Source organism: Humulus lupulus, chromosome 8 (assembly GCF_963169125.1).
Source record: "Humulus lupulus chromosome 8, drHumLupu1.1, whole genome shotgun sequence".
NCBI lineage: Eukaryota > Viridiplantae > Streptophyta > Magnoliopsida > Rosales > Cannabaceae > Humulus > Humulus lupulus.
Genome location: NC_084800.1, coordinates 49607719 through 49619203, shown reverse-complemented (window position 1 = coordinate 49619203; position 11485 = coordinate 49607719).

The following is an 11485-nucleotide window of genomic DNA, read 5'->3' as shown; positions in this document are numbered from 1 at the left end:
CTTTCGCTCGAGGAGGTAAAACTTTCGCATCACTAGCTGACTTCTTCACTTAGTGTTCCCCTCCATATTTTCTTAAATTGTTAATGTCTTCCAGGCCCATGGTGTAGAGTCCAAGAACTTTACTTAGCTAATTGTTTAGTAGTATTATAGTATGTTTAGTATTATCTTTGTAACTGTGGATTTTTGGTTCAGACCGGGAATTATTTGGACACTCATAGTAGTACTTATAGATTTTCTAAGTTTAACCTATAGTTTAAGAATATTAAGTATAATCTAAGGTTTGATTATATGACTGATAATTAAGGATTATATTTATTATACTATAAGGTTTAGATATCAACCAATAGGATTTTAAGCACATGTTATGAATGGTGATTAAGGATTAAGTATTTTTGAGGATTAAATTTAATAAGGAGTAAAGTTTGAATGTTATAGGGTCAGTCAGCAGCTTTGAATACGTTGAAGGCTTAGTCAAGGCTGTTTACTCTATTCAAACTTAGCTAAAAATGTGTAATTTCGTGTTTAAATATTCAGCGTGTGCCGATATATCGCAGCTATAGGGGGCGATATATCGCAGCACGTAGATACGGAAAACACGAATCGATGCACGGTCGCCTCGGGAATAATGGTACAGGCGATATATCGCCTATAGGGGGCGATATATCGCCTTCTCCAGCATAAATTCAAACATTTTTGAATTCTTTTCCTTTCAGCCATTCAAACTTCTTCAAAAGTCCAGCATCTTTTGAACGAGTCTTCAGCCTCTGTTGAACGATTATTCAAATGATTTTCACCTAAAAAGCCATTATTTTTATTCAAGTAAAAATCAAGATACTTTCATTCCCAAACTCTATAAATAGGACCTAGTACCCAGCCATTATTCACCTTTTGCTCTAAGTTCAGAAGCTGCTAGTGCTAAGTGAGTGTGAGAGTGTAAACACCTGGTTTGGGAAATCATAAGCTTAAACATCATAAGCTTATCAAACACTTTGGGAAGTGAGATTCTATAGTATTTCGGTTGTGGTATAGATTGGTCTTTCAAGTCTTTGAGGTAAACCAAAACTTTAGTTCATTTGCTTTATGTTATTTCCTCTTTCATAACCTTCTACTCAGTCCCCTAACCTCATTCTTATTTTGGTTAGGGAATCCAAGTTCTTAAGCACATAAGTTTCGGTAAATATTTTTTTCAATGGTTTAGTCTTTCCATCCTTTTCATTTATTCTTCTTCATAAAGACTCACTCTTTCTCACATGGTTTTAGGAGTGTTCCAAAAAGTCCCAACTCAGTCCACATATCCCGGTAACTTTGGTAAGGAAAATAGGGTAGAATCTATATGTGTATTGCTTATGTGTTATGTTATGAAATATGATATGTTATGAATATGTTATGTATGTGTATGTTTGTAGGCTTGGGCTTATGCCCTATTTGACTAACAAGACCCCAAAAAGATTATGGGCATATGCCTACTTAGCTAGTAGGACCCCACTCATCTCATGGGCATAAGCTTGTTTAGTCTATGGGACCCCAAGTAATAATGGCCATTATAATAAGTGTATGTATTAAGTGTTATGATATGTCTTTACGTTTATTATGAAATTTATGTTTATGACTATGTGTTAGATTTTCCTTGCTGGGCATTAGGCTCATTCCTTTTTGTTTTATGTGCAGGAAAATAGCTTTAGAGGCGGTAAGATTCGTGAAGCTTAGAGGATGTGTATCGATGGTGAATGGAGTCAAGGGGCTGAGCGTTATTCGATTCGAGGATGTAGTCTCATTTTATCTTTTATGGTTTTACATGTATTTTCCGCATTTTCTATGTAACTCTTTTCACTTTAAGTTATTTTTGTTTTAAAGACAATGGGTACCCATATCCTACTTATTTTTATGAAAGTAACCTTTGTTTCTACAAATTTATAATAAATTATGGTATTTTCGCAAATGTATGTTTTAGCAGGAATTTGTATGTATAGTTTGATAATGGTCCAAGAGTCTAGATTAGTGGGTCATTACACATGGCTGCGACCAAACCCAACTCCGGACATGGAGTCGAGATCTGCGCTCCTCACCAGCATGCCTGATGCAGAAAAGAGCGTTAAGCATTTGGTTACAGAGGCGAACCTTAGGTTGGTTGGCCTCTAGGCCCCTCAATCGGACACGAGGGCGCCTTCAGAAAGGAGTGCCCCTGCCGAGGAGGAACCCGAGCAACAACCTCTAGCGTCACCTCCACAGAGGAGACCGACTGGGGTCACGATCAGGGAACTTGCTGGCACTCCTCCAGCAAAGAGGCCCTCAGCCCCCTTGGGGAAAGGAAAGAAGAAGGCCACCGAGCCTGTCGAACTCTCTGACGACTTGTCGGATGACAATGGTATAGTTATTTCGCTTTTAGACAATTTTCCAATTCCCTGTCATCTATTCTACGGGGACAACAATTTTAAATATGCTCCACACTTAGGTCCAGACTTCTTCATGTCAAAGAATGAGTATAAGACTAGTAGAGTCTGTAGGATAACGACCAGTAATAATAGCTCAGGTATTTGAATTTGCAATCCTTTTTTGCTTCTTTTTCAGATGTAATGTACTTGGTCATTCATGCTATCTCACTGTTCAACTTTGTCCTTCTTTTTCAGACATGGAATCCGCCAATGTGTTCGACCTTTACAGCAATCCAGAGGCTGTCGTGGCTCCCCCGAGCAAGAAGAAAACCAGCAAGAGGCATCATGGGGAGAGCAGCAAAGCGCCTCAGGCAAAGAAATCCCGGAACACAGACCCTTTGGAGGATAGGCCCTCCGCCACCACGACTCCACCTTCTCCCCGCGAGCAGCAGACTCCTTCTGCTCCAGCCGGATCGACTTCTCCTCCCGCGTCCCCGACTGACCAACCTCAGCAGTTTGATTCTGCCTCAACTGGGAACGAGATGGTTGGTCGCGCCATCAAGCTGATTAAGGAGAGGATCACCAAGATCGCAAAGCACGACCGCTGCCGAGAGGCAATGGCTGCTACTGAGACGATGGGAGTTGACCCAATTCTGAATCGTGCCCTAAACGAGTTCACCAGAGTAAGTCATCTTACTTTCTGGAAATAGGTCTTCTTTAGTTTAATGTTTGTCTAACTTTTGTTATGAATGCAGGCCATGCTAACCCTTACTGCCGGCCGCATCCACCTGAGTGTCGTTACCGAGCAGGCCAAGACTTCGGAGCAACGACACGAGGATGAACTCAAAGCTGCTGAGGCCAAACATGCTGATCAGTTGGCAGTGGTGGTTGAGGAAAAGGCCCAACTGGCTAAGGATTTGGAGGAGAAACTGAAGTCTCTGTAGAAAGTCTGCGAGCAGAGGGACCAATATAAGGAGTCCAACCGCTTTAACTACAAAGCGGCCAAACAGCTTGAGCTGGACTTGATCGCGAGCAGGCAAGAGACCACAACTCTGGAGGGCTGGGTTGAGGAGTTGGAGAAGAACAATGCCGACAACTTGGAAAGGTACAAGAATGCCACTCTGAGATGCTTCTATGATTTCTGGAAGCACAATCAGGGTGCCAACTTTGACTACCTTCCCGAGAATGCGAGGGATGCTGAGCTTGCTCGTTGTGTGGCTCAGTTGGCTGAGGAAGAAAGATCGAGGGTCCCTGCTTCCCCCGAAATCTCACTGGTCGCTGGGATGGACAGTGCAGACACCGAGGCTGCGGGTGCTGTCGACCAGAACCTTCCCCAGGATCCTCCAGCTCCTCAAGCTCCTTAGTCTTTTCCCTTTATGTTTTTTTTTCTTTTTTAACTACATGACCTACGGGTCGTGATGTAAAAACAATATAATTTTTTGGTTTGCTGCATGGGCAGCTTTTACTTTTACTTGAACAATTACATCCAAGCAGTTACTGCTTGCGGTGTAAAATGATTCGCTTTGATATTATAATATATTTGCATATTATTATAACATCTATTTGTTCGCATGATCGAACTTAGCATAGCACTTTGGTTTGATTTAGCAAAATATCAAAATTTTGAAAAATATTCTAAGTGCCCTAGCATGCTTTCACTTATTTTTCTCATGTGTTTACATACCTTTTAACGATATGCTTTGCTTACTTGTACCTTGTATGCCCCCCAAGTGATCGGGGAGCTTTAGGTCCTTGGTCACTTGCCTTGACCAGAACCTGTTCAAACATTACTGCTCGTAGCAATATGATTAGAATTATAATACATCAAAACAACACACATAATGAGCAAATACTTGTAATAAATACAATAGTTGGCAAGAAATGACTGGCTGAGCACAATCCCTTTTATTTCTCGTAATAAATGGACTAAACATGTCTTTACGAGTGATCAATAAGATCTTACATTTTTCCAAAACTTGTAAAAAGTAAAATTTATACAAGCCAATTCTTTAAGAAAAATTGTTCATTGATAATACTTGTGCAGGTGTTCTCCATTCCAATAGCGAGGAATGAGATCTCCGTTTAAGCGTGCAAGTTTATAAGTGCCTGGGTGAAGGACTTCATCAATTTGGTAAGGCCCTTCCCAATTTGGCCCGAGTACTCCAGCAGCTTGGTCGAGGGTGTTAAGGAAAACTCTTCGGAGTACAAGATCTCCAACATTGAATTTTCTTTCTCGCACTTTAAAGTTGAAATACCGGGCGACCTTCTGCTAGTATGCAGCTACTCGGAGCTGGGCTTGTTCACGCCTTTCATCAATCGAGTCCAAGGATTCCATCAGTAGCTGGCTGTTAGAGTTCTGGTCATATGTTAATCTGCGGTGTGAGGGTGGGTCCAACTCAATAGGAAACATGGCTTCATACCCGTATGCTAAGGAAAATGGGGTATGAATTGTTGTTGTTCGGTGGGAAGTTCTGTACAATCAAAGGACTTCAAGCAACTGTTCTGGCCATGCTCCCTTGGCTTCTTCGAGTCTTTTCTTTAGGGTATCCTTCAGCGTTTTTTTAACTGCTTCGACTTGCCCATTTGCCTGGGGATGAGCAACTGAAGAAAAGCTTTTGATAATATCATGACGTTTGCAGAAGTCCGTGAATAGATCACTGTCAAACTGAGTGTCGTTATCTGAGACTATTTTCTTTGGTAATCCATAGCGACAGATGATGTTTTTGACTACAAAATCAAGAACTTTCTTGGTCGTTATGGTCGCGAGTGGCTCAGCTTCAGCCCATTTGGTGAAGTAGTCGACAGAAACCACTGCATACTTTACACCACCCTTTCCTGTAGGCAAAGATCCGATTAGTTCTATTCCCCAAACTGCGAAGGGCCATGGACTCTGCATTTGCTTTAACTCGTTGGGAGCTGCTCGTGGGATTTTAGAAAATCTCTGACACTTGTCACATCTTCGCACGAACTCCATTGAGTCTTCATTCATGGTAGGCAAAAATATCCCTCCCTTAGGATCTTTTTTGACAGGCTTCGCCCCCCATCATGGTCCCCGCAGAAACCTTCATGTACCTCTTTCATTAACTCTTTGGCTTTCTCCTTTGTAATACATCTGAGAAGTGGCAGTGAGCATCCCCTTCGGTATAGGATTCCTTCGACCAGGATATACCTAGCAGCTGGCCGCTGAAGGGTCCTAGCTTTGTTTCTGTCCGCTGGTAGCACATCGCGTAACAGATACTCTACATATGGTGCCATCCATGTATCCGCCATCTGGATGACCAAAGTGGTTTCTGCTGCTTGGATGCTTGGTTCTGATAGTCGCTCGACTGGCACTATGTTCAGAGTATCAGCATCTTTTGCACTTGCCAACTTCGCCAAAGCGTCCGCATTGGAATTCTGATCGCGAGGTACTTGCTGGAGACTATATCTGTCAAACTAGGCTAACAGATCCTTTACTTTGTTCAGATAGGCGACCATCTTCAAACCTCGCGCCTGATACTCACCAAGACTTGGTTCACCACAAGCTGAGAATCACTATAGACGTCAAGCGCTTTTATGTTCATATCCTTGGCTAACCGCAGTCCAGCGAGTAATGCTTCATATTCAGCCTCATTGTTAGAAGCAGTGAAGTCAAATATAATTGCACAGTGAAATCGATGCCCTTCCGGCGTTATCAATATCACTCCTGCTCCTGCGTGGGATTCGTTAGATGAACCGTCTGTGAACAATTTCCACGAGGGTGCTTGGATTTGACATTCAGGCTCGCTAGGCTTCTCAATCTGCTCACCACCTGCGGGCTCTGTGAATTCGGCAATGAAGTCCGCTAAGGCTTGTCCTTTTATTGCTACTCGCGGCAAGTAAGATATGTCGAACTGCCCGAGTTCGACTGCCCACTTTAGTAATCTTCCAGCAACCTCTGGCTTTTGTAGAACTTACCGAAGAGGCTGGTCGGTCAATACCGTAATCAGATGAGCTTGGAAGTAAGGCCGCAACTTCCTTGAGGCCAAAACTAAGGAGTAGGCTAACCTTTCGATGGGGGGATACCTCAATTCTTCTCTGATTAGCCTTTTGCTTACGTAATAGATAGCCTTCTGCACACCCTCTTCTTCTCTTACAAGAACAACACTAGCAGTGTAATCCGTGATTGTCAGGTAGATGAACAAAGTCTCTTTATCGACCGGCTTTGACAAGATGGGTGGCTGCGCCATATGCATTTTTAGTGCTTGAAAGGCATGTTCACACTCATCTGTCCATTCAAATTTCTTATTGCCTCTGAGTAGATTGAAAAATGGGACGCACTTGTCTGTTGATTTTGAAATAAATCTACTTAGAGCAGCAATCCTCCCGGTCAGGCTTTGGACATCCTTAATCTTCACTAGCGACTTCATCTCGATCATGGCTTTTATTTTCTCGGGATTAGCTTCAATTCCTCTTGAGTTAACTATAAATCCCAAGAACTTCCCTGATCCTACTCCGAAGGAGCATTTAAGGGGATTTAGCTTCATCCTATATTTATTCAGGACGCTGAAGCATTCCTGCAAATCCCTTACATGCCCTTCTGCTTTCTTTGACTTGACCAGCATGTCATCGACGTAAACCTCCATGTTTGCACCGATCAGCTCCTTAAACATGTGGTTGACGAGTCTCTGGTAAGTCGCACCAGCGTTTTTCAAACCAAAGGGCATCACTTTGCAACAGTAGAGCCCTGTATCGGTTCGAAAGCTAGTGTAATCCTCATCAGGGGGATGCATACTGATTTGATTATACCCAGAGTATGCATCCATGAATGAGAGGATCTCGTGTCTTGCAGTGGCATCGACCAGCTGGTCGATCCTCGAGAGTGGGAAACAGTCTTTGGGGCAGGCTTTATTTAGGTCTGTAAAATCCACGCACGTACGCCACTTGCCATTCGTCTTGGGCACGAGTACGAGATTGGAGACCCACGATGGATAAAACGCCACCCTGATGAACCCATTCTCCTTCAGCTTCTCGACTTCCTCTTTCAAAGCCTTTGATCTGTCTTTGTCGAGCAACCTTCTTTTTTGTTCACAGGTGGAAAGCTTTTGTCAATGTTCAGGACATGGTTGATGATTGCAGGATCTATCCCGACCATGACTTTATGCGACCAGGCAAAGACATCCTGACTCCTTCTTAAGAACTCCACCAGTGCTTGTTTTGTTGTTGTCTCTAAGTTTTTACCGACTTTCACAACTCTGGTCGGATTTTCCTCATCGGGTTGGACCTCTTCAAGGTCCTTGATGGGTCCCACTTCTTCTTCAAAATCCCCAAAGCTAGGATCTAAGTCTCTATCCTCACTTTGGGCAATGCCCTATTTGGTTTCCCAACACGCATCCTATCCCTGCGTCCGTTGGGAATTTCATGGCGAGGTGCCATATAGAAGTGACGGCTCGAAGATCAACTAGAATTGGTCTCCCTATCACAACATTGTACACTGAAGGATAATCAACTACTATAAAAGTAGTGGGTAATGTCCTATTAGCAGGCGCAGTGCCTGCTGTGACTGGGAGTCTAATTGACCTTACTGGGGCGAGCCCTTCTCCGGAAAAACCATAAATGGTTTGGTTGCATGGCTCCAGGTCCTTTACGGAAAATTTCATCCTTTCCATCGAGGACTTATATAGGATGTTGACCGAACTTCTTGTATCGACCAACACCCTTTTTGACCATCATATTCGCGATTTGTACATCCACGACCAGCGGATCGGAGTGTGGGAATCGCACATGTTGGGCGTCGTCTTCAGAGTAGGTGATCAGTTCCTCCTCTGTTCGAGCCTTTTTTGGTGCACGATCCTCGACACTCATCATCTCGATGTCCTGGTCGTGGCATAGGGTTTGAGCATATCGTTCCCTCACTTTCCCACTATCTCCTGCAAGATGTGGGCCTCCGCAGATGGTGAGTAGGGTACCTGCCACGGGAGCTGGCTGTAAAGGTGGTGAGCGTTGGTGTGCAGACGCCGACTCGTTGCCACCTTGAGCCATTCGCTGAGAACCTTCCGCGGCTCGTACATATCTCCTTAATTGTCCCTGTCTTATCAGGAACTCAATTTCGTCCTTCAGCTGGTTACACTCATTGGTGTCGTGCCCGTATTCGTTATGATAACGACAAAACTTTGTTAAATCTCTCTTGGAGATGTCTTTTCTTATTGGTGCGGGTCGCTTGTAGGGCACGCTCGAGCCAGTCACCTGGTAAACCTCGACTCAGCTTTCAACAAGGGCGGTGTAATTGATGAATTTCGGTTCGTACCAATTACCTTTGGGGCTCTTACTCTCGGAGGTCGAGGGTTTGTTGCTCGCCCTCTTTCCACCATTCTTACCATTGCCATTCCTGTTGCCATTGGGCTTAGACTCGTTGGCAGCTTTGGCGGGTTCTTCCTTGGGCCCCTTGTCTTTTGCTGGCGATTTTCCTTCGTTGGCAATCGCGTCTTCGAGCTTGATGTACCAATCAGCCCGATCTAAAAATTCCTGGGTACTTTTAACCCCATGTTTCCTGAGGCTACTCTAGAGGGGAGAATAGCGCTTAACCCCAGCGGTTAGGGCCATCATCTTGCCTTCATCGCCCACAGTCTTGGCTTCTGCTACGGCTCGCATGAAGCGCTGAACGTAATCCTTCAAAGACTCCCCCTCTTTCTGGCGTATCTCGACAAGTTGGTTCGCCTCGGTGGGGTGCACACGACCTGTGTAGAACTGTCCGTAAAACTCTTTCACGAACATCTCCCATGATACAATACTTGCAGGATGGAACTTAAAGAACCACTCCTGGGTGGCATCAGAAAGTGTCGTTGGGAAGATCCTGCAGCGAGCATCTTCAGAGACTTTCTGTGCGTCCATCTGTATCTCAAACTTATTAGCGTGAGATACCGGGTCTCCATACCAGTCGAAATTTGGCAAAGTCGGCATCTTGAACTTGCTGGGGGTTTCTGCCACAGCAATCCTTTGTACGAAAGGGGTGTCTCTCCTCCGATCGTACTCAATATATGATGTCCGCCCCCCGACCAGCTGCTACACAGCTTGGTTCAGGGCATCGATTTGAGCCTGAACAGCTTCCGGAATTGTTGGGGCCTCTGGTGCCGAGGGAATGTACTCATCGTGCCTTTCTCGGTGGTCGTTGAGTACATCCCTTAAGTCGCCGTCTCTTCGTCGCTACTCGCTGGCTCCGAGCCGGCTAAAGACATTATTTTGTCTGGGCTGCCCCCCAGCGTTATGTCATGCTTGCCGGTCTTCTCTAGGTGGGGGGCTCCTGCCTCCACCTCTTTCTTCGTTCCTCCGACCAGCATTTCCTCTGCCTGAGTCGACCCCATTGTAGTTGTGGCCATCTCTGAACCGTGACTGGCTATGATGCGACTGACTATTTCCTCTGTTGCCTCCTTGGGCTGGCATTTCCTGAGTGTTAGGGGAGGCATGCGTTGGTCGGTGGGTCCCCGTGCACATGCCGTGGGGGGCCCCTGACCGCAGAGCCTGTCTTTGAGTTCCTTCTGTTGGAAGAAGGACGTTGCCCCTGCTCGATGGATTCGGCTCTTCACCCCCTGGGCATCTAGGGCTGCGAGGTTGTTGCCCGACCCTATTCTGCCTCGGGCGCGGGGGATTACCTCGATCAGCCTGGGACGGAGGTTGCGTCTTAGGATCCCTAGGCGGGATATCATCCTGAGGCATAGGTGGCTGCTCCGGCCTCTGAGGGTTTGTTGGCTGGAGCAGAGGGCTAGGATTCAGACCCCTTTGAGGTGGCCCGCTTGGGGGTTGATCAGGCTGCGAGGCTGGCGCAGCTTGATTCCTAGCCAACTGGAGGGCTGGCTGCCATGGCATCCCTCTGCCGATGGTCCATCTCCGCCTGTCGCTCGCTTAGCTCTTGGCGATGGCGCTCTATCTCCCTCTGCTGCGACGCCATTATCTCGGCAGCATTCTCCTGGTTGGCCCTTAGATTGGCCAACTCATCTTGCAACACCCCCAGTGTTGTCTTCAGGGTCTCAGAGTCCAACTCCTCCTCATCAAATTCCAAATGTGGTTCGTCTTCAGCCACATTTGGGGGAGGAGGCTGGGATGGTGCAGGGGCAGCCTGTCCAGTCTTCTTGGTAGTTTTTGCCATTAGATCAACTCTCAATGAAAGCACCAGAATGTTGACCCTGATTTCGGTCAACGACACAGAGTCTAGAAAACGACAGAAAAATAATATTGAGTTTGAGAAAATGATCTAATGGAAAATAAAGAACACAGAGAATTATAGTGGTTCGGCCCCAGTGATTGGTAATAACCTACGTCCACTTGATACTATTATTGGTATTGAGCTCCAAAGGTGTGATCAAAGAATTAGGGTTCCTGAGTTTCACAGACCTTAGAAGAAAAAAACAATACAAACGATGGATAATAGTACTCTAATTCGGAAAAAGAGAAAAGGACCCCTTCCTTGAGCTATTTCTTATGTATTTATAGGCTCAAGAAGGATTACATGAATTGAATAATAATGTCTTTCCTTAATAAAATGATCTTCAGGTCATAATAAAGAGATATTCTCGGATATCATTACAACTGTACAGATCTTTACATAAATGCACGGAGTATACGACCAGTCTGATCGTATATAAAACTTGAACTTTGCATGCAGAAATATTTCTGGTCGATAGGCGAGCAATATCTCTGCCACGTGTTCGGCCACGTCATCAACAGCGGTTTTATGGATAAACAATAAGGTCCAAAAAATAATTTGTCAAAACACAGGGTCCAAACAGGTAATGAGACAAAATAAATGGTTCAAAAAAATATAAACTCATTTTTAATTTATCTTTTAATAATAAAATATTAATTATTTTGTATATTTTTAACAAGCATTAATCACTATGTTGATTTTTTTTAACTAATTTGTACATTGTGTATTGAAATTCGAATGTAAAAAAGTAAGCAAAATATAATATTAATACATATTTTAAGTCAAATTTGACAGAAAATATATACTATCCAATGGTCTTATGTTCAACACGTCGTTCTTGGTGTGTTAAAAATGACATATTCCAAATTTCTTAATTCACAAACACACGATCAGTATTATTATTATTATTATTATTATTATTATTATTATTATGGGTAAAGCTTAATCTTTCATT